A 25,009-nucleotide genomic window follows, 5' to 3' on the forward strand; every position below is an offset into this window, starting at 1 on the left:
TCCCTGCGGTCCAAATGAATCGAAGGCAAACAGGACGAGGAAGGTGACATATTAATTTAGCAAACAATCAATAACTTTTATGAACAATAAATAAGAAAACCTGGCAAGAGGAGGGGACCATGGAGGACGAACATTGGGACTTCCTCTGGGGCGAAGAAAACAAAGCAGTTCACAATAAATATGAATGATAAATAAAGTACATCAAATGCAAACCCCTGTCCCTACAGCACACCACACCACACACACAAAATCCTTTTTCTTTCTCCCATCTTTACAAGCCTGGCACCGTTTGGTGGAGGTGAAGGACAGTGGCAGCAGCAGAACCCAGCTCGAGATCGACCCTCTCAACTCGTGCTCCAGTGGCTCTTTTAACACAGCAAAGATGTTGCATGTAACTCGACCGGTCCAACCTAGACTCGACTCCAACCACCACCGACAAACGATGATCCACCAACTTTCTCCCTCTCTCCTCTTTTCTTTCTTTCTTTCTTCCCGATCCCGAGCACAGAGTCAACACGGGAATGATCGGTGGGAACTCGACCAAGTATCGACCGTCCCTGCTTGAGCCCCCACATCCCGTCCAAGTCAGCCCTCTGCGGAACCCGGCATCCTCTTCTTCTATTAGCCTCGAAGCTCCCCCATCGACTATCTCTCAGCCTTTTGGACTTCTTGAAGCTTCCAAGCTCTCCCATTGGCTAATTCTCAGCCGTTCTGTTATTCACAGAGTTGTGCGGGCTTGTCCCACTCTCTCCAGACACTGCACACCTCTCTCCAGTAGCTTATCACTGCTATATTAAAGGGAAACATGAAAGACAACTTACCCAATCCCTTTTCCTAGCTATTTACTTGACGATTACACATTTCTCCCTTTCTGAATGCACATTTACGAGACAAATTAGCACATCTACGTCCCTACTTAAAACATCAGGATTCTACTGGCTCGAACAAACAATACATCCGAAATACACATTCTCACTCCCCTTTGAATATACAACTCCCCCCCCCACCTACAAACGTAACAATAATTTTTCAGTTTCTCAACAGCAAAGCAACAATCGATTCATTAACATTGTCTGAGCCATTATTTATTGACTTTTACATTATTTACAGTGACCTAAGGCTCAATTTGGAGCTCATACATAAATTACAAAGAAAAAACAATTCACAAATAAACACAGAATATGGTAATAGTACACAAGATTTCATCATGAGGAATTATAGGATCAGATGGCAACAAAACAATCATCATTTGCATCAACTCAGCAGCAACCTTCATTTGATCATGGTAATAAATTGGATAGAGCATACATCAAATGTAGAAGTTCTGATTTGTGTGAACATTCTGAGTGTCGGATCTATCTTCGTCTCGGCTCATTCATGGTGAGCTGGTCATGTTGTATGAATGGATGATAAACGGTTGCCCAAATCTGTGTTTTACAGTGAAACATTTCAAGACGTGCTGTCCTACTGGTTAGAAACTATGGTATAATGATGCATTAAAATGGTGAAAAGCGCCGACAAAGATGATCGAGGTTAACAATTTGGTGAAAAATATAAAATAGGAAATTGGCAACGAGTTATTCCAGCTTCTGATATTGTATTTGGTCAACACTGTGTCTCACTATCAAAATTGTTGCAGGGTGACAATGTGAATTTTTTTTTTCACCGTCCAATAACAAAAAGGTGTGATGCATCGAGGGTTGGGGGACGATGGGGAGCATGAAGTCTGCGAGTCCCGTGAGACCGCACATGTGGATCATGTGCAACTGCCAGGGTCCTGCGGCAGCCGAGGGAAACTTTCCCTCGTTTTGTAACCCCAGACTCTCAATTTTCCTTCAGAAGAAGGTTGCCTCTGCATACAAATGATGGTATTTCTTGCAATCACCAAACTGCCAGAATTGTGTTACAGAACAATTTGATTATTGTAACAGTTCTAGGCACTTCCATGACCTTATGATAGGAGGAATCTTTATCAATGATATTACCTTCGATTCGTTCAGTGCAGGTCATGGGATGGATCAAGGTTGTGTGTGGGCTCGAACACTGTTCACCTTGTTTCTTACAGCTCTATTTCAAACAGCTAGTACAAACTTTCAAGCTGGCGTTTGCATCCGATCAAGATCAGATGGCAATTTCTTCAACCTTGCCAGACTTACAGCCAATTCCAAGACCTGTAGAATTTAGACAGGTGAAATATAACAGTGCCTATAGAAAGTCTACACCCCCTTTCAAAATTATCACCTTTTATTGCCTTATAGCCTGGAATTATAATGCATTAAATCAGACTTTTTCCACTTGTATTTACACATCGTATCCCACAACTTCCAAGTGAAATACAAATTCTATAAATTTCAGAAAATTAATTAAAAACACAAAACTAAAATATCTTGGTTGGATAAGTGTCCACTCCCCTTGAAATATAAATTGTGAATTAGCTCAGGTGTAAGCAATCGCCTTCAAAATCACAAACCAAGTTAATTGGCCTCCACCTGTGTTAAATTGTCGTGATTCTGATTATTTCAGAATAAAATTACCTGTTCCTGAAGGTTTTCTCTGCTGGACAGAGCATTTCACAACAAAGACTCAACCATGAGCCCCAAGGAGCTTTCAAAAGACCTCCAGGACAAAGTTGTGGAAAGGCACAGATCAGGGGATGATATAAAATATTTCAAAGGCCTTGAATATCCCTTGAAGCACAGTAAATTCAATCATTAAGAAGTGGAAGGTACGTGGTACCACCAAGACCCTGCCAAGATCAGACCGTCCCTCCAAACCGGACAACCAAGCAAGGAGACTGATCAGAGAGGCCAATGGCAACTTTGAAAGAGCTACATACCTTTATGGCAAAGACTGGTCACTCTGTGCATGTAACAACAATATCCCAAGCAATCCACAAGTCTGGCCTGTAGGGTAGGGTGGCAAAAAGGAAGCTGTTACTCAAAAAAGACCACCTTGAGTCCCTTTGAGGTATGCAAAAACACACTCCAGAGATTCTGAAGCCATGTGGCAAAATGTTTTGTAGTCTGACGAAACCAAGATGTAACTTTTTGGCTTAAATGCAAAATGTAACGTTTGATGCAAACCTAACACAGCACATCACCCGAATAACACCATCCCGACAGTGAAGCATAGTGGTGGCAGCATCATGTTATGGGGATGTTTCTCATCAGCAGGGACCGGGGCACTTGTCAGAATGGAAAGGAAAATGGATGGAGCAAAACACAGAAAAATCCTCGAGGAAAACTTGCTGCCTTCTGCAACAAAGCTGAAATTGACAGAAGTTTATCTTTCAGCATGACAACGACCTGAGCCACACAACCAAAGCTACACTGGAGTGTCTAAGGAACAAAATGATAAATGTCTTTGAGTGCCCCAGTCAGAGCCCCGACATAAATCCAATCGAAAATCTGTGGCATGACTCGAACATTGCTGTCCATTAACGCTACCCACTCAACTTGACTGAGCTTGAACAGTTTTGTACAGAAGAATGGGCAAATATTTCCCAATCAAGGTGTGCAAAGTTGGTGGAGACCAATCCCAACAGACTCACAGCTGTAATTGCTGTCAAAGGTGCTTCCACCAATTATTAACTCGGGGGAGAGGGAAGGGGGTGGGGGGTGAACACCCATCCAAGCAAGATATTCTAGTTTTGTATTTTTAATTAATTTTCTGAAATTTGTAGAATTTGTTTTTCACTTGGAAGTTGTGGATTACGATGTGTTAATAAAGGTGGAAAAAGTCTGATTTAATGTAATTTAATTCCAGTCGATAAGGCAACAAAAGGTGAAAATTTTGAAAGAAGGTGTACACTTTGTATAGGCACTCAATTTGCTGATGATGCAGCACTAGTAGGTCATTCACTTGAGGATATCCAAAAAGATAACCGATCGGTTCACAGCCACTTCATTAAAATTTCCACTTTCAAACAATGTTAAAAAGATCGAAGTCTCATATGAGCCTTCACCTCGGACACCAAGCATGGATCCCGAGGGTCCACATATCCAACTCACTGCTCATATCACTCACAAAATTTAGATATTTGGGCAGCACTGATTCAGCATACAACTCCATTGATGCAGAGAATACGAACCACATTTGATCAGTGTCAAAAGCCTTCAATAACTTGAGAAAACGTGTGTGGTCTCAACCAGGCATTACTTTGGTGACCAATTGTGAGGTTTCTCATGCTTTAGTATCAACTACACTTTTATATTCTGCTGAAAGATATACTTTACCCTCACCATTTGCGTCAACTCACCAGCATATAGCCCCGGTAGCTACATTTGATCACGATGATATATTGGATGGGGCATGTATCAAACGTACAAGTTCTCATTCTTATGAACATTCTATGTCTAATTTATTTTCGTCTCAACTCAATTAAGGTGAGCTGGTCATGTTGTATGAATGGATGATAAACGGTTGCCTAAATCTGTGTTTTACAATGAATTATTTTAAGGCAAGCCCTGTATTGCTGGCCAGAAACTGTGGTATAAGGATGTGTTGAAATGGAATCTAAAGCAGCTCGTATTCCTGTTCACACCTGGCAATGTATGGCTTTAAACTGTTTTGACTACAACTGCAAATTAAAGGGAGGAGCAAAAATGTGGGGGAAAAAAAACAAATTGGATTATAACGTACAGTTCCATTAACAGTGAAAATTATTTTAAAATCTCTCATACGCCAGTTGTATGCTGTCAAATATGCAACCGAGGTTACATCGCAAAAATTGGACAAGCTCCTCACCTCTGACGTGGTCATTGACGCCGACAGTTGATGAAGAGTAGCAAATTATGTTCAGTGACGGACAGCACTTCTTCAGTGCCACCACAGGTGACTTTATGCCTGATGTTGGCTTAATTGCTAGGGAGGTCGGCTTGGGATCCGAAGCTCTGAATTGAAATCCACCTCTCTGTTGAAGTAACACCAAGTGGGGTTGACTCGACCTGTCATCCTTCCGAGGTCGGCAAAATGAGTGCCAGCTTGTTGGTATACTGTGTCGGAGTGGCGACCCGTCCAGGATTGTGCCCAATAGCCAAGGAGACTGCTTAGGCAGCACCAATGCTCTGCACAGAGGATGGTCCCAATGGATGGATGGATGGGTTTGACTCAGCCTGTCATCCTTCTGAGGTCGGAAAAATGAGTAGCAGCTTGCTGGGATGATTGAGCCATTTGAGTATCCTGTGTCGGAGTGGCGACCTGTCCAGGATTGTGCCCAATAACCCAGGAGACTGCTTTGGCAGCATCGATGCTCTGTGCAGAGTATGGTCTCAAGGGATGGATGGATGGAGGGATGGATGGATGGTGACTTTAAAATCGTACCTATCCTCATACTATGTACACTACCAGGTACACAGGTGTATCATGCTGTTTTGTACACTTTCGACATATATATTTATAAATTTACTTCCCGATCTTGTTCGTAAAAGGTCAAACATACAAGATATCTCAATAAAAAGTATGCAGATTTTATATTTGGGATACGAGACTTTATCGTCGTTCTGCACTGACTTGTGGATAACAGCTGACTAATGATTTGCAATCATTCTGTCACATGCTTACACCACCTGTTAGGAATTAGCGAGTAACACCCATAATCGCCCCCTCTCTATTTCATCAACTTTTCTGATAGATTAAAGTCTGCATACATTTTACAAGCAAAGGTACCTGGCATTTCCTGTTCCTCATCCCAACATTTGCCCTGCCTCCTGCAACCCCACCCCCTCCTTCCAGACACAGAACCCCATTCCCCTCCCTACTCCTCCCACCCACATCCCTCCAGACTCCCACCCCACCTCTTCCCTTCCCTCCAGACTTCAACCCTACCCCTTCCCCTCCCTCCAGACTCCCACCCCACCCCTTCCCCTCCCTCCAGACTCCCACCCCACCCCTTTCCCTCCCTCCAGACTCACACCCCACCCCTCCACCTCCCTCGAGACCACCACTCCACCCCTTCCCCTCCCTCCAGACTCCCACCCACCCCTCTCCTCCCTCCAGACTCGCACCCCACACATACCCCTCTCTCCAGACTCACACCCCACCCATACCCCTCCCTCCAGACTCACACCCCACCCCTCCACCTCCCTCGAGACCACCACTCCACCCCTTCCCCTCCCTCCAGACTCATACCCCACCCCTCCACCTCCCTCGAGACCACCACTCCACCCATTCCCCTCCCTCCTCCCACCCTCCCTCCAGACTCACACCCCACCCATACCCCTCCCTCCAGACTCCCACCCCACCCCTACCCCTCTCTCCAGACTCATACCCCACCCCTCCACCTCCCTCGAGACCACCACTCCACCCATTCCCCTCCCTCCTCCCACCCTCCCTCCAGACTCACACCCCACCCATACCCCTCCCTCCAGACTCCCACCCCACCCCTACCCCTCTCTCCAGACTCACACCCCACCCCTCCACCTCCCTAGAGACCACCACTCCACCCATTCCCCTCCCTCCTCCCACCCTCCCTCCAGACTCACACCCCACCCATACCCCTCCTTCCAGACTCCCACGCCACCCCTTCCCCTCTCTCCAGACTCACACCCTACCCCTCCACCTCCCTCGAGACCACCACTCCACCCATTCCCCTCCCTCCTCCCACCCCTCCCTCCAGACTCCAGGCTGTATTCGGCAGCTAATAGATGTAGTGAGCTATGTCATTGTGTAATTAGTCCGTATGTAGATAGCTGCTAATTACACTAATAGATATGCTGAACGTTTCCATTCATTAACTCACAGGTCATGATGTCTTTCCTATCTGCAGGTAGATTATGCTGAGTGTTTTTTTAAATGTAACAGCCCAGATAGTGCTGTTTGTAGCAAGATAGTGATTTACATTACAATGCGCTAAATGTTTCCATTGTGTAATGTCCGTATGTGGCGAACTGGTAATTACTGATACATCAATCGATGCTGTTCGTGTTTTCATTCTGTAAGTAACTCAAAGGGGATGGCATCATGGGGAGCGATGCGTTATGCTGGTGAGATGTCCTGCGAAGCTATAACATGTTTATGCCGTGAAGCTACAATACAACACGTCCAGACCATGACCAGGAAGCAGGTCATGTTCATGACTCGTGGAAGATTTTTTTTGCGAATGTACAATATTATAATGCACGTACATCCAGCTGCTTTGTGTGTGGCCCATGGAAGATATGTTTTCGAACTGTTATGCTCGCAGCTCATGGAAAAAAGAAATAAATAAATTATATTTTAAAAATAAAAAATGCCACGAAAACCACATATATAGGAGTATGTTGCAAATTACCAACCACGAATAACTCACAAATGTCGGGGTCTGGGTGTACATTGTGTTTCCAAGGCAAGGCATTTTCAGTAGGCCGAATCAAAATGGTGGCTAAGACCCTTGCAAGGTGAAGTTGGGCTGACCAAGGATAAGCCTTTCAGGAAGGTAAGTTTTAATCGTCAAAAGAGGTGTTTAAATTTACCTTAATGTCCAGTTTTTGTTCATGCACTCCCATGGAGTTCCCTTCATATGCATGCAAAGTTTGGGGCTGCTAGATTTCATGGTTTTGGAGTTATGAAGGGGACACACTGACGGACAGACGGACATTTATAGATTTAGACACCCAGTGTGTGTTTGTGCGTGTCATGGTTAGCAGATTAAAACAAGTTTTCGTTAAGATCATAAAATGTCACCAAACAGAATTAGTGAAATACAATACAAATAGTAAAAATATTATTCACAAGATATTTATATAAATACATTATTAAAAATATACATGGAAACCATTAAAAGTTTAAACCCTTTTCAGCAGTTGCAAGGAGACAAGGAAGCAGGTAAAAAAAAAAAACCATTCATAAATATCCATTTGAATATTTGAATAACAGTTTGATCCAGTGGTGAGTGGGATGGTCATGTTTGTTGGTGGATGTTTAAACATTTGGTTTATGTGCATGATTTAATGTATTATCATATAATAAAATGTGTGATGGGAGTTGTAACTATGTGATAATGTCAGTACTCTGCCGGTCAACAGTTTTAGAACACCCCCATTTTTCAGTTTTTCCTGAAATTTAAGCAGTTCAAGTCCAGTGAATAACCTGAAATGGTACAAAGCTAAGCAGTAAACTGCCAGAGGTTAAAAAAAGTTTAGGTTACCAAAAACTGAAAAATAATGTAAATTTCAGAGTTGTTACAAAAGGCCCTTTTCAGGGAACAAGTAATGGGTTAGCAACTGCAGCTGTTCTGCAGCAATGGAAGTAAATTAAGCCTTGAAAGTTGATGCAAACAATTCCTTCAGGTGTCGAAACTTTCGTTGATTCGTTACAAACCCTCTGTCTGTATAAAAGCAGGGTTGGAACAGACTGTGTTGCTACACCCTCTGAAGCAATATTTGGACAATATTGCACTGCAGGAAGTAGTATAATGCTGTCATAATGGCGAAAAAAGATATTTAACAAAGGAAGACAGACAGACCATTATAACCCTTAAAAGTGTAGGTCTTTCCTTCAGAGAACTTGCAAAGGAAGCCATGGTGTCAGTGAGTACAGTTTCCTCTACCATGAAAAGGCACTTGGAAACTGGAGGAAACTCTGACAGGAAGAGGTCTGGCAGACCCAAAGCCACAACACAATCAGAAGACAAGTTTCTGAGAGTCAACAGCTTGTGTGATAGGCAGCTCACAGGACAGCAGCTTCAAGCACAGCTTAACACTGGTCGAAGTAAGGAAGTCTCAGTTTCAACTGTGAAGAGAAGACTTCGAGCTGCAGGTTTGACAGGTCGAGTGGCATTAAGAAAGCCATTGCTAAGATGGCAAAATAAGAAAAAGAGGCTTGCCTGGACCAGGAAGCACCGCCAGTGGACTACTGAAAACTGGAAGGTCTCATGGACCGATGAATCAAAATTTGAAATCTTCGGTTCATCACGCAGGGTTTTTGTACACATTCGAGTAGGCGAAAGGATGGTTCCTCAGTGTGTGACATGAACTGTCAAACATGGCGGAGGAAGCGTGATGATCTGGGCTCTTCTGCTGGATCCAGAGTCGGCGACTTGCACAGAGTGACTGACACCCTGAACCAAAAGGGCTACCACAGCATTTTGCAGCACCATGCAATACCCTCTGGTCGACACCTCATTGGTCAGGGGTTCATCCTACAGCAAGATAATGACCCAAAACATACCTCCACGCTATATTCTTCGAAGAAAAGAACAGACGGTAGGCTTCAAATCATGGAATGGCCGGCACAGCCTCCAGATTTAAACCCCATCGAGCTGGTTTGGGATGAACTGGACAGAAGGGTGAAAGCAAAGCAACCTACAAGTGCAACACATTTGTGGGAACTTCTGCAACAGTGTTGGGAAGAACTTTCCGAACAATATTTGATTTCCATTGTCGAAAGAATGCCACGTGTATGTTCGGCTGTTATATCTGCAAAAGGTGGCGACTTTAATGAGTCAAAAATTTCGATTAAATTTTGTTCACAAAACGATTCCATGATTTCTTTTTTTTATCTGCAATTGTTTATTTGTTCGATGCTTTAATTTCAGAGTACATTGAAACATTAAACTGCTTAAATTTCAGTAAAAACTGGAAAAATTGGGTGTTCTAAAACTTTTGACTGGTGGAGTTTATGACATCAACGTAAATTACGCCTACCCACTTCGCCACTTTTCAATGATCCGGCTTGTAATAATTCAATGAGCTCCCCAAAACTTTTAATAATTCAATGAGCTCCCTTAAACTTGTAGTAATTCAATGAGCTCCCCGAAACTTGTAGTAATTCAATGAGCTCCCCTAAACTTGTAGTAATTCAATGAGCTCCCCTAAACTTGTAATAATTCAATGAGCTCCCCTAAACTTGTAATAATTCAATGAGCTCCCCTAAACTTGTAGTAATTCAATGAGCTCCCCTAAACTTGTAATAATTCAATGAGCTCCCTTAAACTTGTAATAATTCAATGAGCTCCCCTAAGCTTGTAAAAATTCAATGAGCTCCCCTAAACTTGTAAAAATTCAATGAGCTCCCCTAAACTTTTAATAATTCAATGAGCTCTCTTAAACTTGTAGTAATTCAATGAGCTCCCCAAAACTTGTAATAATTCAATGAGCTCCCCAAAGCTTGTAAAAATTCAATGAGCTCCTCTAAACTTGTACTGTAATAATTAAGCAATCTGGAGAAACCACTTGCGATCACATCGAGGATATTTACCCCTTCAACCTCGTTATGAACAGTAAAAAATTCTGCACGACTGCAGGAAGTTGGAAAATTTTTCGTTCGAAGTTTAGCGTCGTCAAAGTCAACATCAATTTACTTGAAGGTGAGCAAGTTGTTGTTTTAAAACTTATAGAGGTTGAAATTTATAAATCTTTCTTAATCTCTGTCGAATCTGGTGATAATTGATTGATTCGCAAACATTTTTTTATGATCCGCAAAATGGAAGGTTGCATCCGGGAATGGGGGAAAACAAATAAATAATTTTAAAAAACATCACATCCGGTTATGGGGGAAAAATAAATAAATAAATAAATAAATAAATAAGTAAGTAAATAAAATTTTTGCTGCAGGTTCCATACAAACCTGTACGAGCCTGTTTCATGGTCAGGTTGTTGGCGATTAAACCGTCTCCCGCACCAGGTTTCCTCGTGAGGAGGGTGTATGAATATGGACACCCAGCAGGATGAAAAACAAAAACTTGCCAAAGGGCAGAGGAGCTCCTTGTGAGCCAAGGGCCATCCACGTCTGGTGCCCAACTGTCAGACATCCTCTTGCAGTTGGGTTACTGTTTTTTAGGAGGTTGTTGGCAGGATTTGCACTCTGGCCACTATAAAACACTTCATTCTGCAAAACCATAAATACAAAGAAAACTGAAAACTCACTTTGTGGTAGTACCTCCTGTACTGCTGCCCTCCGCAGGGCAGCTCACCAGATGACGGGATTGGGGCAAATCCTTCAGACCCCCCGATTCGGACCTGATAGGTGGAAAACCACGGGCTGAATCTCCAGTCAGATTGCGGTGGTGTGTGACGGAGTGGTGCTTAGGTGTGGTCCACCAGACGGCGGTCTGCTTCAGTTAACCTGAGGCGGTAACTTTTGGTGGGTGCCCGGAATGTTCCATCTTTAAGAGAGTATGATCACCTGTCTCTGTTATCATCTAAGCTGAAGCATTTGGACAGAGGTATTGCAGCACTCTGAAGTTCGGAGACCGGATAGTGGCGAGATCATTGCGGGTGGTTACACCGACTATTGCTCTGGGCACTCTGATGGTAACCATGTCCAAGGAGTTGCTGTAGCTGTGTTCAATAAGCTGATTCCAATGATAAATAATTGAGGTAACACCGGTCAACGAGTGTATTATGAGACGAAAGATTCATCACTCCTTGGGTGTCATTTCCCTGGTCTCTGTATATGCTCCGACTGAGGCGAGTGATCTCACCGTGAAGGGAGTATTCTACGCCACGCTCTAGTCTGTGGTTGATCAGTGCCTCAGGCGAGATACACTTCTGGTCTTGGGGAATTTAAATGCATCGACTGGAACTGATGGGGATGGTTATGAGAAGTGTGTTGGTCCCCACGGGTCTGGAACTGTGAACCAGAACAGCACAAAGTCCCTTGACTTTGCAAGAAGTCATGGACTTAGGGTGGCTGGTTCATGCGTTCAGCAGCCACAGGCTCATCGCTGGACTTGGTATTCCAACACTGGCGGTGTGGCAAAGGAGATTCACAATGTACTCATTGATGGTCGCTGGAGGATGATCCAGAACTGTTGAGTCAACCGTTGTGCTCAGTTCCTCAATACTGACCACAGGCTTGTTGTAGCAACTCTGAAGTTTCAGCTTAAATCTGGGAGAATGGTACCATCCCAGCCTCGGCTGGATGTTGGCAAGCTCATGGATGAGAGGGTAGCTGAGGATTTTGCGAACAGGCTGAGTGGGGATTTGGGGGTTGTGGGTGCTTTGAGGGATCCTGAAGAGTTGTGGATTGCCTTCAACACCACCGTCCTTGATGTTGCTGGTGGACTTCTTGGAACTCACCTTGGGGCAAAGAAGAATTTTGTCTCTCAAGGGACACTGGATACCATTGACCAGTCACAGGGCCAAGCTCAATGGCAGAGCTGAGCTGCTCAGGGAGCTGAGGCGTAAAAACTGTACGTGCACTCAGGGTGGACAAGTCGGCCGATGGGCGAGGAATATGTGAGGGGGTGGAGCATCACCTGCGGACAAGTGGTTCTCATCCTGCTTCCAAGGAAAGTTGCGCATTGCTTTCCTCCAAGCCAGTCCCTTGGTGTACTGCAATTATAGCGGAGGGTGGTGGGCTCTTGACAGAGGAATCCGAAGTGAAGGCCCGCTGGGTCAGTTACTATGAGCAGCTTGTACAGAGTGACTGACATTTGCTGACTGGCTGAGCTCAAGGTACCAGCTTGCACAGAGGTACCAGGCTGATCCACCAGCTGTCGAGTTGCATGTCAGGGGTGTTACAATTGCTGACCCTCCACCTTCGTTTGTGCTGACCCTCAACTCTGAACCACCTTCGTTTGTGGAAACAGGCTGTGGTGAAGCAGTTGAAATGGGGTAAAGCTCCTGGGATCTGTGGCATCCATGATGAACTTCTCAGGGCTGGTGGAAATGCTGTACTCATGTCGTTACATCCAGTTCTATGCTCTGCCTGGAACACAGGCATCATCTCAACCGACTGGAAGAGAGGCCTTGTTGTCCCTCTCTGGAAAGGGAAGGGTGATCGCCAGTACTTTAACAATTAACGAGACCGAGGGGTGACACTACTCAGTGCCAGGCAAGGTCTTTGCTTGGATAATTCTTGATAGGGTTCGCCACAATCTGCTTGAGCACCAGCATCCAGAGTAGTTAGGCTTTAAACCAAAGAGGTGAACGATTGACTGTATCCTTGTACTTCGGATCCTCACCGAACGCAGGCGAGAGTTTCGGCAGGGGCTGCTTGTAGTCAATGTTGATCTCTGCAAAGCGTTTGATTCAGTGACTCAGGATGCCCTCTGGAGGATTCTTGGGCTACGTGGGGTGCCACCAAAACTGATTAATTGGATGTCTGAAACATACTCTGGTACTGAGAGTGTTGTGAGATGTGGTGATACCATCTCCGACTCATTTCCAGTTGTGACTGGGGTTCGTCAGGGGTATGTGCTGGCTACCACACTTTTCAGCGCTTGTATGGACTGGATTCTGGGGAGAATGTTGGAGAGATCAAGCTGTGGTGCATCATTTGGGAATGTCAAGATCTCTGACCTTGAGTTCGCTGATGATGCAGTCATCATTGCAGAGACTCTGGATATCCCTTCGGGGGCCCTCAAACTGCGAAATGAGGAGTTGGAGCTGCTGGGATTACGGGTTTCCTGGGTCAAAACTAAGATCCAGGCTTTCATTGACATCTTGGATGCTGCTATCCTGTCTGTACCTGTTTATGGTGAAGATGTTGAGGTCATGGAGAGATTTGCTTTCCTTGGCAGTGATATTGATGTCTCTGCTGGCTGTGAGCCAGAGGTCAACAGACGTCTGGGTCGAGCCTGGGGAGTCATTGATTCACTGGATCATGGGGTGTGGCGCAGCCGGTACCTGTGCAGGACGACGAAATCCGAGTCTTCAGGTCCTTTGTGCTTCCAGACTTGCTCTACGGATGTAAGACTGATTCTGACCAGGGAGCTGAGATGGAGACTTAATTTCTTTGGTACCAGGTCTCTTCAGAGAATCCTTGGCTATCACTGGTCAGACTTTGTGTCCAACGAGCAGTCGATGAGAGACTCAAATGAGATTTGTTACCTGTATAGTCTGTGTGCATCAGCTGCGGCTGTATAGACACAGAGCTTGTTTTCCTGACGCTGATCCTGCTCACCAGATTCTCTCAGCGAGGGAGCCTCATGAGTGGAGGAGGCGAATGGGCCGACCACATGCCTCATGGTTGCAGCAGGTTGATAAGCATCTCAAGGAGATGGGGATGGGCCAGGCATCTGCCTGAGGGATGGCCAGATGGAGACCCCTGGAATACTGGCGGAAAAGTGTACACAGCGACGTGCTGCTCTGGCGCATGCTCCCATACCTGACCTGACGTGTAAATTATGTTAATTTCACAACATCCTCCACTCAATTGAATTTGAATTGTAAACCTCAAAACATAGTTATCTTACCTAAAGTAAGACCTTCACCTGTAAGCAACTGGATAGTTTCCTGACCACACGGATCATGAGCTGGGGCACCATTCTTCCTCGAGGCTTCAATCCTTTCTGCCCATACACAATGAGCTCAACTCTATGGAGCCGAATTTTTTTTTTTTTTTTAAACATGTGCTGCCCTTTCTCAAAGACAATTCCCTTGGTGACCATTATTTTTTGCGGATTACGAAACAGCATCCTCTTTGCATTCACTCAGCCTGCAGAAGTGATAATGGGGAATTCAGGAAGTTATAGACACAAGGTATTAATTCGACTTTACTTTGTTTCAGAGTACTATACCGCATAATCCATAAATCTGTTGTGCCATTCATTTACAAAAATCAGGATGTGATTGAATTTGTATTTCGATGCAACATCACTTTTATGCAAAAAAGGTGCCAACCCCAAATGAATCTATGAACGCGTGGTGGCCTGTATGGCAAAGGTGCACCTTCAGATGCTCCAAGTAGTCAAATGGGCAGCTCACTCAGCATGGATGCATGTCAGTGCAGTTGGCCCACAAACTGTTGCCAGGTCAAGGCATTAATCAAGGAGGATTGATGAATTGAGGTTGCTGAAATATCCAAATAACTTGGAATTTCTCAAAACAGAATTTTAACGACCGTCCACAAGTACTTGTGCATGTGCAAATTCTGAGTAAGATGGGTCCCTCCTTTAGCACTGAACTATACACAGCAACGGCTGCCATTATTTTGCAAGCTTCTCAAACTGTTCAACATTAGATCCAACCGACTTTAAACATGATCTGGAAAATGGCAACAAAATGCTACTTCACTAATGGGATTTCAAAACCATGCAAAAGAAACAAAAAGAGATCACCATCACTCAATTCATTTTGCACCGAACCCTCAGCCAGCAAAATAATGGCCTCGATTTTCTTGTATAACAAGGGAAAAAATGACAAAGCCATGACAGTGAAAAATTACATTAGCCTCATACAAAAATTTGTGGCAGGCGATCAAGGACAAATGTCTAGGGATGTTGACCAAAGGTGTGCTCCTCCTTCACGACAACATGCCTGTGCACAAGGTTCAGGTTGCACAGTCATCATTAATTGTGACTGGAGCTTCAAGCAGCTGGACCATCCCACCACCCTCACTCTGCCCTGGATATCCTGCACCTGCTCTCCAGTGACTTACCTGTTCTGACATTGAATTCTCATCAGTGTAGCTGCTGATACGCCAATGTCAAGGAACTGCCAGAAGCAACTGAGACACAGCAAAATAAGCAATCTGAAATCTTTTGTTTTACTGACATATAATTAAAGTTTCAAAGATAAATTGAGCAAGTGCTTCCATTTAAGAGATAACTATCTTGAAAAATAATACTGAAAAGTGAGTGTGTCACAGACTATTGTGAGTGTTCCTTGAACTTTGGAACTCCCTCCCCCCCTCCCCCCCCCCCAACTCGTGAGCAAATGGTGTTGCAAATCCGACCACTTACTTTTGACGACTTAATAAAAAGTCACATCGCTAAGGTCACAAACCACTTAGGTGGAATGTTAAACCCAAAGAGAAAACCGAGAGGATAGCTCAAAGGTTGCGTGCTCGCTATTGAACCGTCTGGTCTGCGTTCAGTTCCCGACCCGACTATAAACTGTGCAGGGCATTCGATCAATGAATGTGCTATCCTTCAGAGGAATCTTAAATGGGATATCCCTTCTGTTGGTATTTGCTGGTGGACATTTAAGATCCCATCGTGTCTTTCACAAGAATATGCAAATGTGTTGCAGCACCATGACAAGTTAAAAATTCATGTCCGAATGTGCAAGGGTGCTGCATCAGTGGTGTAACCATACCAAAGTAATGCAACCAGCAGACAAAATTTGTAATTGAATCCAGGTCTAATAGGTATTCACAAGATGAGATAAGATGAACCAAAAATAAAGTTACCTTCAGGAACAGCTCAGCCAGTCGCTTGCTCGTGATTGAGCTGTCCAGTCTGGGTTCAAAGCTTGATTGGATCCGATCTAATGAAAAACGACAATCTTGGTGCAGTACCAAAAGCACGTACTGTCTCAAAGCATGCCATACTTCAGACATCAAGACAAAACACCAACTGTCAGCATTTACATTGTAGATGTTAAAGGTTTTTATTATTGTCTTTCCAAAATTGAAGGCTGGAGTTTGCAACACCTTCACCAAATTCACTGCCTAAAGAATAAAAGCAAAATCTAACTTAGTTATATATACACTTTCTATACTAGAAGGGCACTCAGTAGAGTATATACCTCCACCAGGCAATGCCTGATCCAGTGGACCATATCGAGCCCAATAACTTTTTGAAATATCGTGCCATATATATGCCTGGTGTTGGCTTAATGGTTCGGGTGGTGGGCTTTGGATCCCAGGATCCTGAGTTCAAATCCCACTTTCTGTTGAATTAATACCAGGTGGGGTTGACTCTGCCTGTCATCTTTCTGAGGTCGACAAAATGAGTGCTAGCTTGCTGGTATCTCATGTCAGAGTGGCGACCCGTCCAGGGTTGTGCCCAACAGCCAAGGAGACTGCTTAGGAAGCACCAACACTCTGCATTTAGTATGATCCCGATGGATGGATGGATGGATGGATGGATGCCATATATCGTTTTTGGCCCTGTCTCTCAATGATGAAGAACCACTTTGAATATCAAATAATTATCGTATCCAGATCCGCATTTGTATCTTCACCAAAATCGAATCAATTTGGCCTTGCCACATACCCAACCTGACCATCACGTTTCATCCGAATCCGTCCACAACTTTTTGAAATATCGTGATACTGTATATATCGGTTTAGCTCGATCTCTCAGTGAAGAAAAATCACTGAAATTTTTTTCGGATATCTTCATCAAAATTGTATCAATTCATCCTCGTCACACACCCAACTTGTCCACCAAGTTTCGTCCAAATCTGTCCACAACTTTTTGAGATATCGTGCTCGATATCATTTTTGGCCCATATCCTAATTTCCTAATACTTGGGAGAGTCCCAGGAAACATGACCTCACAACCCTTTGCTTTAAGATACTTACCCAATATCCTGTATCTATTTTTCAAAACCTCTGAATGAACTTTCCCAATATCATTCGCACCTCGGTACCACAACCAACTTCTTCCTGCAGTGACCCAACACAATATCGTTTACCCTTCCTTCAATGTCCCTAACTCCCGCTCATTCAAAACTACACAGAATTATATGTCTATGATCCTTTCTACAGAATGAAGAATCAACATATTTAATGGTCTCATCACCCACAAAAAACTACCTCCCATACCTCATTTCTACCAATCTCTATTCGTGCACCATCACCACTGCCCGCACCTGCTGCTCCGCCACCACTGCCCGCACCTGCTGCTCCGCCTCCACTGCCCGCACCCGCTGCTCCAACACCACTGCCCGCACCCGCTGCACAGTCACCACTGCCCGCACCCACTGCTCTGCCACCACTGCCCACACCCGCTGCACCGTCACCCCTTCCAATATCCTCGGCAACATCACTCCACAACCGCAACCAACTATTATCGACGAATTTCTCACATTCTGCTACTTGCTGCAAATTATCTATCCGTTCCTTCAATCTTGTAATAACTATCCTCAAGTGGCCTCTTTCCTCACACTTTCAACAACAGTAAGACCCCACTGCTTCCCCTATTGTTGATATGGCACACATTGAGGCTCTGTCACATTTTATGAACTCCTCTTCCTTTCTCCTTCGGTCTCTAGTTATACCCTTTTTATCCCCATACTCCCAAGGCCCCAACTGACTTAACGCTAAACGTAACACGATGTCTCCCCCTCTGCTTCTTTCAATAAACTAACACAAATACCCGCTAAAACAGTTATGAACACAACCACGGCTTCATAATAAATAGTCTCATAGCCTCTGACACAAATCACAATTACAAAATACACAAAACAACAAACACAAATAAAAAAAAAACACTTGTTTTGCTCTGGTCGAGCTTACTCAGCCTCTTGCGAACTTCAGGCAGTGACGTCCTCCAACGTACCTCTTCACTTGCAGAAACTGCCGACTGTAAATATATCTCAGCAACGATTAGTAAATTCATATTAATAGCGAACGTAGTGAGCTTCATACTTAATGCGTGCACATGAGAGAATAGGAAACAACGACAACAACACAATACCCTGGCAATTTGGAATCCGTGTCGTTGGCTATGACCCTTTTGCTTCCTGGTTTTTTTTTGCTTCCGGTTTTTGTCATGGGGAATGATGCATGCCGGGAGATAAAGGCATCGTCGGAGACATGAAAGACCCAAATATCAGACATGGTGTATATTTCCTCCACTGATTTTAAAAAAGATATCTCCCGCATCATCAAAAAATAATTTTTAATCGTGATTTACGTTATTTGATCGCTGATCCCGAATCCAGGCTGAAGTAACCAGAAATTGCGTAAAAAGTTGTGAACAAGTTATAGGTAAAGTCAGAAGCGAATGTAAGAAGAATACTACGTTCGCTTCTCGTATTTTTTTTTTAGATGAGATCCTGTTCTAGGTGGTGTAGTTGTCGTTGTGAAGGTAATGTTAAGGAATTTTTTTTTTTTTTTCAGATGAGATCCTGTTCTCGGCGGTGTATAAATTCAGAAGCAAATGCAAGAAGAATTCTACGTTCGCTTCTTGGCTTTGCCGATTCCATATTATTTCGTAATGAAAGCAGATCACACAAAACGGTGAAAAAGAAAACTGCGTTTGTACTTGCTGAAAAGAACGACCCTTTGAACTGCATCGCCGTGGCTGACAAGAACAGTTCAATGATGGAGCACTGTGCTGTGCCCAACGAGGCGATACTTTCTTCACATTCCTCAATGTTTTCTTCATGAAATATAATTGTCCAAACACGAGAAAAAAGATTAAGCTTTATAGTTTTTGCTTTGCTTTAATAAAATGTACTTCGTGATAGAAATCACTAATTTGATAAAATGTTCAGATTTCACTCCAGATTTCGACACTTATTCAATCCATGAGATCTGATTCTCAAATCAGATGTGATATTTTCATCATACACTTTAATTAGTCCGTGAGAGTGGATAGTGTTTCCAAAGCAAGGCATGTTTGAATAGGCCGAACAAAATGGCGAATTAAGGCCCCAGCAGCTAACTGACAGAAGGCTGACCAAGCATGACACCTTGATAAAGGATAATTAAATACGCGTTAATTATCTTCAAAAGGGGTGTTTTAATTCCCCGAAACACGCAATTTTCACTCATGCACCCTCTTATCTTGGAGTTCCCTTGAGTGTGCATGCAAAGTTTCAGGTTGATAGGTTTCAAAGCTTTGGAGTTACAGAGGACACACACACATATCACCTCCACCGCCGAAGGTGAAGGAGGTGATGTTTTCACCCCTGTCATCTGTCTGTCTGTGTACAGGATATCTCAAAAAGTTGTGGACGGATCCAGATGAAATTTTGTAGACAGATTCGGTGTGTGACAAGGACGAACTGATTAGATTTTGGTGAAGATCCGGATCGGGATCAGACTACTAGAAATTTTTAAGTGATTCTTCACCATTGAGAGATCGGGCCAAAAACGATATATAGCACGATATCTCAAAAAATTGTGGACGAATTCAGCAGAAACTTGATGGAAACATTGGTTGTGTGACAAGCACGAATTAATTCGATTTTGGTGAAGATCCGAATCTGGATGTAGATACAAGAGTTATTTAATTCTTAAAGTAATTCTTCACCATTGAGAGACAGAGCCAAAAACGATATAGCACTGTTTAGCATGATATTTCAAAAATGTATTGGGCCTGATATGTTGTCGTGAATCAGGCATGACGTGGCGGAGGAATGCGCTCTACCGAGTGCCCTTCGAGTTACAGATGCATTAATTTCACTCTTACCAAGCACGAACATAAAATGAGTAAAAACTGAAATTACAAAAGTACTTATCTTTGCTTGAGAAAACAATATGAAATACTGCAGTATATTAAATCAGGTAAATCAAACAGGAATATAATGAATTACATTCAGTGAGTTGACTGATGGAGCGACTTGACCGATTGTCTGGATCGTATTCAATGATTACCTGTCAGCACTGCCAAAGGTTGTTGGAACAGGCCAGCTCAGTTGCTGTGTTCATTGATTTAGCAATGTGGGATAGACAGAGGTAACGGTGTGTGGCCTGTGGCGTGCACAGTTGCTCGTCAACCAACTGCCTGGGGCAATTACAACAGCGGACCTCACAACAATTTAATGTCCTTAAATGTACCTACATGTTTCACTTTGGCAAAAAAATATTTGGCACACTTGTAGGAAGGACTGATAAAAACGGTTAAGAATAGTGGTGAATTTGTCCAAAGGATAAGAGAGGTATGTATAATGTATATGTATAAAAAACAGTGGGGAGAACAAGTATTTGATACACTGCCGATTTTGCAGGGTTTCCCACTTACAAAGCACGTAGAGGTCTGCAATTTTTTTTATCCAAGGTACACTTCAACTGTGAAAGATGGAATCGAAAACAAAAATCCTGAAAATCACATTGTATGATTTTTAAATAATTAATTTGCATTTTATTGCATGAAATAAGTATTTGATACATCAGAAAAACAGAACTTAATATTTGGTACAGAAACCTTTGTTTGCAATTACAGAGATCAGACGTTTCCTGTAGTTCTTAACCAGGTTTGCACAGACTGCAGCAGGGATTTTGGCCCACTCCTGCATACAGATCTTCTCCAGATCCTTCAGGTTTCGGGGCTGTCGCTGGGCAACACAGACTTTCAGCTCCCTCCAAAGATTTTCGATTGGGTTCAGGTCTGGAGACTGGCTCGGCCACTCCAGGACCTTGAGATGCTTCTTACGGAGCCACTCCTTAGTTGCCCTGGCTGTGTCTTTCGGGTCATTGTCATGCTGGAAGACCCAGCCACGCCCCATCTTCAATGCTTTTGTTGAGGGAAGGAGGTTGTTGGTGCAGTCGTCCTGTCAATACGTCCTTCCCTCAATATGGTGCAGTCGTCCTGTCCCCTTTGCAGAAAAGCATCCCCAAAGAATGATGTTTCCACCTCCATGCTTCACGGTTGGGATGGTGTTCTTGGGGTTGCACTCATCCTTCTTCTTCCTCCAAACATGGCGAGTGGAGTTTAAACCAAAAGGCTCTATTTTGGTCTCATCAGACCACATGACCTTCTCCCATTCCTCCTCTGGATCATCCAGATGGTTATTGCCAAACTTCAGACGGGCCTGGACATGCGCTGGCTTGAGCAGAGGGACCTTGCGTATGCTGCAGGATTTTAATCCATGACGGCGAAGTGTGTTACTTATGGTTTTCTTTGATACTGTGGTCCCAGCTCTCTTCAGGTCATTGACCAGGTCCTGCCGTGTAGTTCTGGGCTGATTCCTTACCTCTCATGATCATTGAGGCTCCACGAGGTAAGATCTTGCATGGAGCCCCAGACTGAGGGAGAATGACTTATCTTGAACTTCTTCCATTTTCTAATAATTGCGCCAACAGTTGTTGCTTTCTCACCAAGCTGCTTGCCTATTGTCCTGCAGCCCATCCCAGCCTTGTGCAAGTCTACAATTTTGTCCCTGATGTCCTTAGACAGCTCTCTGGTCTTGCCCAATGTGGAGAGGTTGGAGTCTGATTGATTGAGTGTGGACAGCTGTCTTTTATGCAGATAAGGAGTTCAAACTGGTGTAGTTAATACAGGTAATGAGTAGAGAATGGGAGGGCTTCTTAAAGGCAAAACTAACAGGTCTGTGAGAGCCGGAATTCTTACTGTTGGTCGGTGATCAAATACTTATTTCATGCATTAAAATGCAAATTAATTATTTAAAAATCATACAATGTGATTTTCAGGATTTTTGTTTTAGATTCCGTCTTTCACAGTTGAAGTGTACCAATGATAAAAAAAATTACAGACCTCTACGTGCTTTGTAAGTGGGAAAACCAGCAAAATCGGCAGTGTATCAAATACTTGTTCTTCCCCCACTACATATATATATATATATATATATATATATATATATATATATATATATATATATATATATATATATATATATATATATATATATATATATATATATATATATATATATATATATATATATATATATATATATATATATATATATATGTCTTGATCATTCTCTCTCTCCATGTACCATACTTGCTGAGAGCGTCGGTGCTGCCGAAGCAGATCCGTGGCAAGGATGCATGTATATATATATATATATATATATATATATATATATATATATATATATATATATATATATATATATATATATATATATATATATATATATATCTCAGTTCCAGTCTGTCACAAGCACCGCCCATTCTACAGGCGGTTGCCCCCTCTCCCCCAGAGTCCCAACACCTTTCTCTCAAGCAGGCCAGAAATTCACTGCAAAAAGCCACAGAATGTTAGTCTTAAATCCAAGTTGTTCCAGATGACACAAATTGGTACTTCTTTGTTCAAATTATAATTCCTGGGCAATACTGAAATGGTGGTCAAAATTGCTACGTCAATGATGTTATATGCAGCGACGTCTGTTTTTTTTAACCTGGCAGGCAATCGTGGCAGTATGTTTTTGTCCAAGGAATGTCACCTCATGAATAAAAGTTAAAAACTTTTTCTCCATGTCTGTGCTGTATTAATAAAACTTGAGTACATCCTCGCTGAGTAAGACATCATTGACTTTTGTTCAATACTTCCATTCGGTTATTTTGACCCTCATTTCAGATTTCTCCATCCCTACATGGAGATGGATACTTCAAGACCTGGTGGGTCTCTGTTCCATCTCCTGAAATGCACGTCCGTGTGGAGATAAGTCAACAACAACAACTTGGATGCAGACACACAAACACACTTATATGTGCACACACTCATATACATACACAAAAACCCTCCCACCCACAATTTCTGGAAGGAGCAAGACCAACAAGCAAAGAGAGCAGAATGGTTAAATGTTTCCACAAAACGGTAATGCATGAATTGTGAATTAAATAAATGAAAGAAAATTAATAAAATACATGGATATCCTAACAAATAATGCATACGTGTTCAGGTCAAAATAATATGAATGAGGGAGACAACTTGAGTACATCCAGTCATCAGAACTGCAACACAAACATGTGGTTGGTGCTGTGGAGTGTCTACCCACAAGTTATAAAACATACAACAGGCAAATATATAATACTTCTATTTATTTATTTATTTTACAGGTCTGTGCTTTGCCAACCAGATAATGGGAGAGGGGGGGGGAGGCCTGCAAAATCTCTCAAATGAATAGCCGTGGGAATCAAAAGTAAAGGCCCGGTCACACCTTGACGTTTTAGCCAGCGATGGCAACGTATTAAAATGTATGTAAAACGCTGGCTTACGTTGAACTTTTGATGTTTTTTTTTTAAGATTCGGACGTATTCATAACGAGTTGGTCGGATGCATAACATATTAGTAATGGACACAGAACGTTTCGTTGTGTTATAGATAACTTATACCAACGAATGCTGAACCTGTTGTTGGCCTACACAACCGATGCCCAACGATAGTCTAACTTCGGCATAGCGCGTTGCACGCATCGCCGACGATGTCGTGACATAGCCTATTAAAAGGCTGACGCACAACGATTCGAATCATAACTGCCGTAGAAATGGAAGTGTCTTGGCGATCTTGCCAGCGTATGCCGACCTAAGAAAAATGTGTCTAAAACGTTGGGGCACGTCAAATACGGTATGAGTAAGTTTGGTATACGTGAGTACAACGCTAAAGTATGCTATCATACGTCGTAGTAAGTAGAGTACGTCAAGAAATTTTAAACATGTTCATAATTTTACGACGTACTCGGCGTATGACACACGTTCCGCATGCGATGGGGATAAGTTTTACACACGATATGTGGACGCTTACACACGTCCACAAACGCTACTTATAAGCTACTCATAAGTCGAAACACGTCGCGGTAATGTCTTTTTTATGCGAAACTTATTTCTAACTTATGTTTGACGTGCTTTGAACCAATTCTTTACGTAGTCCCAACACACATCGACGTATGTAGACGTATTACAATGACGTCTTCCGGTTGACAAAAAAAAAAAAAAATGAACGTGTTTCTCGGTTACAACTGCCATATAAAGACGTGTTCCCAGCAGTTTTGGGAATTGGTATATAAAAATGGTGTTCATAAAAGGGGAACCCAACAGTGTTTGAGTTCCTTTTTGAGTCGATGTCCATGTCAGCAGTATCAGTATCAGTATCAGTATCAGTATCAGTATCAGTATCAGTATCAGTATTAGTATTAGTATTAGTAGTAGTTTGTTCATGTTGGCAGTAGTTGGTGGGTGTGAGGGGGAGGGTGTGGGTTATGATGGATCGTCCTTGCATCCGCGTGTCCACGGGTAGGTTCATAGGCTGCCACTCAACGATTTAAATGGCTGCATCTCCACTATTGAAAGTAGACGCTTGCGCTCAACAATTGGATTTTTTTTACACTCAACGACTTTTAAACGGTACCACTCAGCTATTTTCATTGTTTACAATGAACGATTTAAATTGCTGTCACTCGCCTTTGTTTTTTGACGCTGGGGTTTTGAAATTTGAAGCGTTTCTTCTGAACGTGTTAAAACGCTCAAACTCGACTATTTTAAATAGACGCTGCCGATGGACAAGTGGAATCATAGCCAAGCTAGACATCGAAGTGTGAACATCCTCGTCATGCCGAAGAAAAGTTTGAAGAATGCTGCAAATAAGTGTCCTGGCCGTGGCCGTGGACGCTGACGCAAGGACGATCCATTATACCGACGTCTTTCAGCCTATGAGTAACTTAAAAGTAACGTCTGTCGATGTGTGGCAACGATCGCGTAACGTGCCAACAACACGTTAATC

General features: G+C 43.1%; 1 long non-coding RNA gene across 4 annotated transcripts in view; it reads right to left on the bottom strand.

Moving 5' to 3' along the window:
• Nucleotides 1-1,088: 1,088 nt before the first annotated feature.
• Nucleotides 1,089-25,009, bottom strand: part of LOC147029411 (uncharacterized) — a 32,861-nt gene continuing 8,940 nt past the window's right edge. Inside the window, exons 2-6 of one of the 4 annotated variants that reach the window (XR_015055898.1) lie at nt 16,057-16,133; nt 15,304-15,372; nt 2,837-2,903; nt 1,986-2,171; nt 1,089-1,852 (exon numbers count right to left, since the gene is read on the bottom strand). This is a non-coding gene — a long non-coding RNA (uncharacterized LOC147029411). Of the gene's footprint in view, nt 1,853-1,985; nt 2,904-14,407; nt 15,183-15,303; nt 15,373-16,056; nt 16,134-25,009 lie in introns of those variants that run through there. The other 3 variants (XR_015055897.1, XR_015055896.1, XR_015055895.1) reach the window with 3 other exon arrangements.

Source organism: Eptatretus burgeri, chromosome 3 (genome assembly GCF_056783735.1).
Source record: "Eptatretus burgeri isolate ZD-2024b chromosome 3, Ebu_testis_v1, whole genome shotgun sequence".
NCBI lineage: Eukaryota > Metazoa > Chordata > Myxini > Myxiniformes > Myxinidae > Eptatretus > Eptatretus burgeri.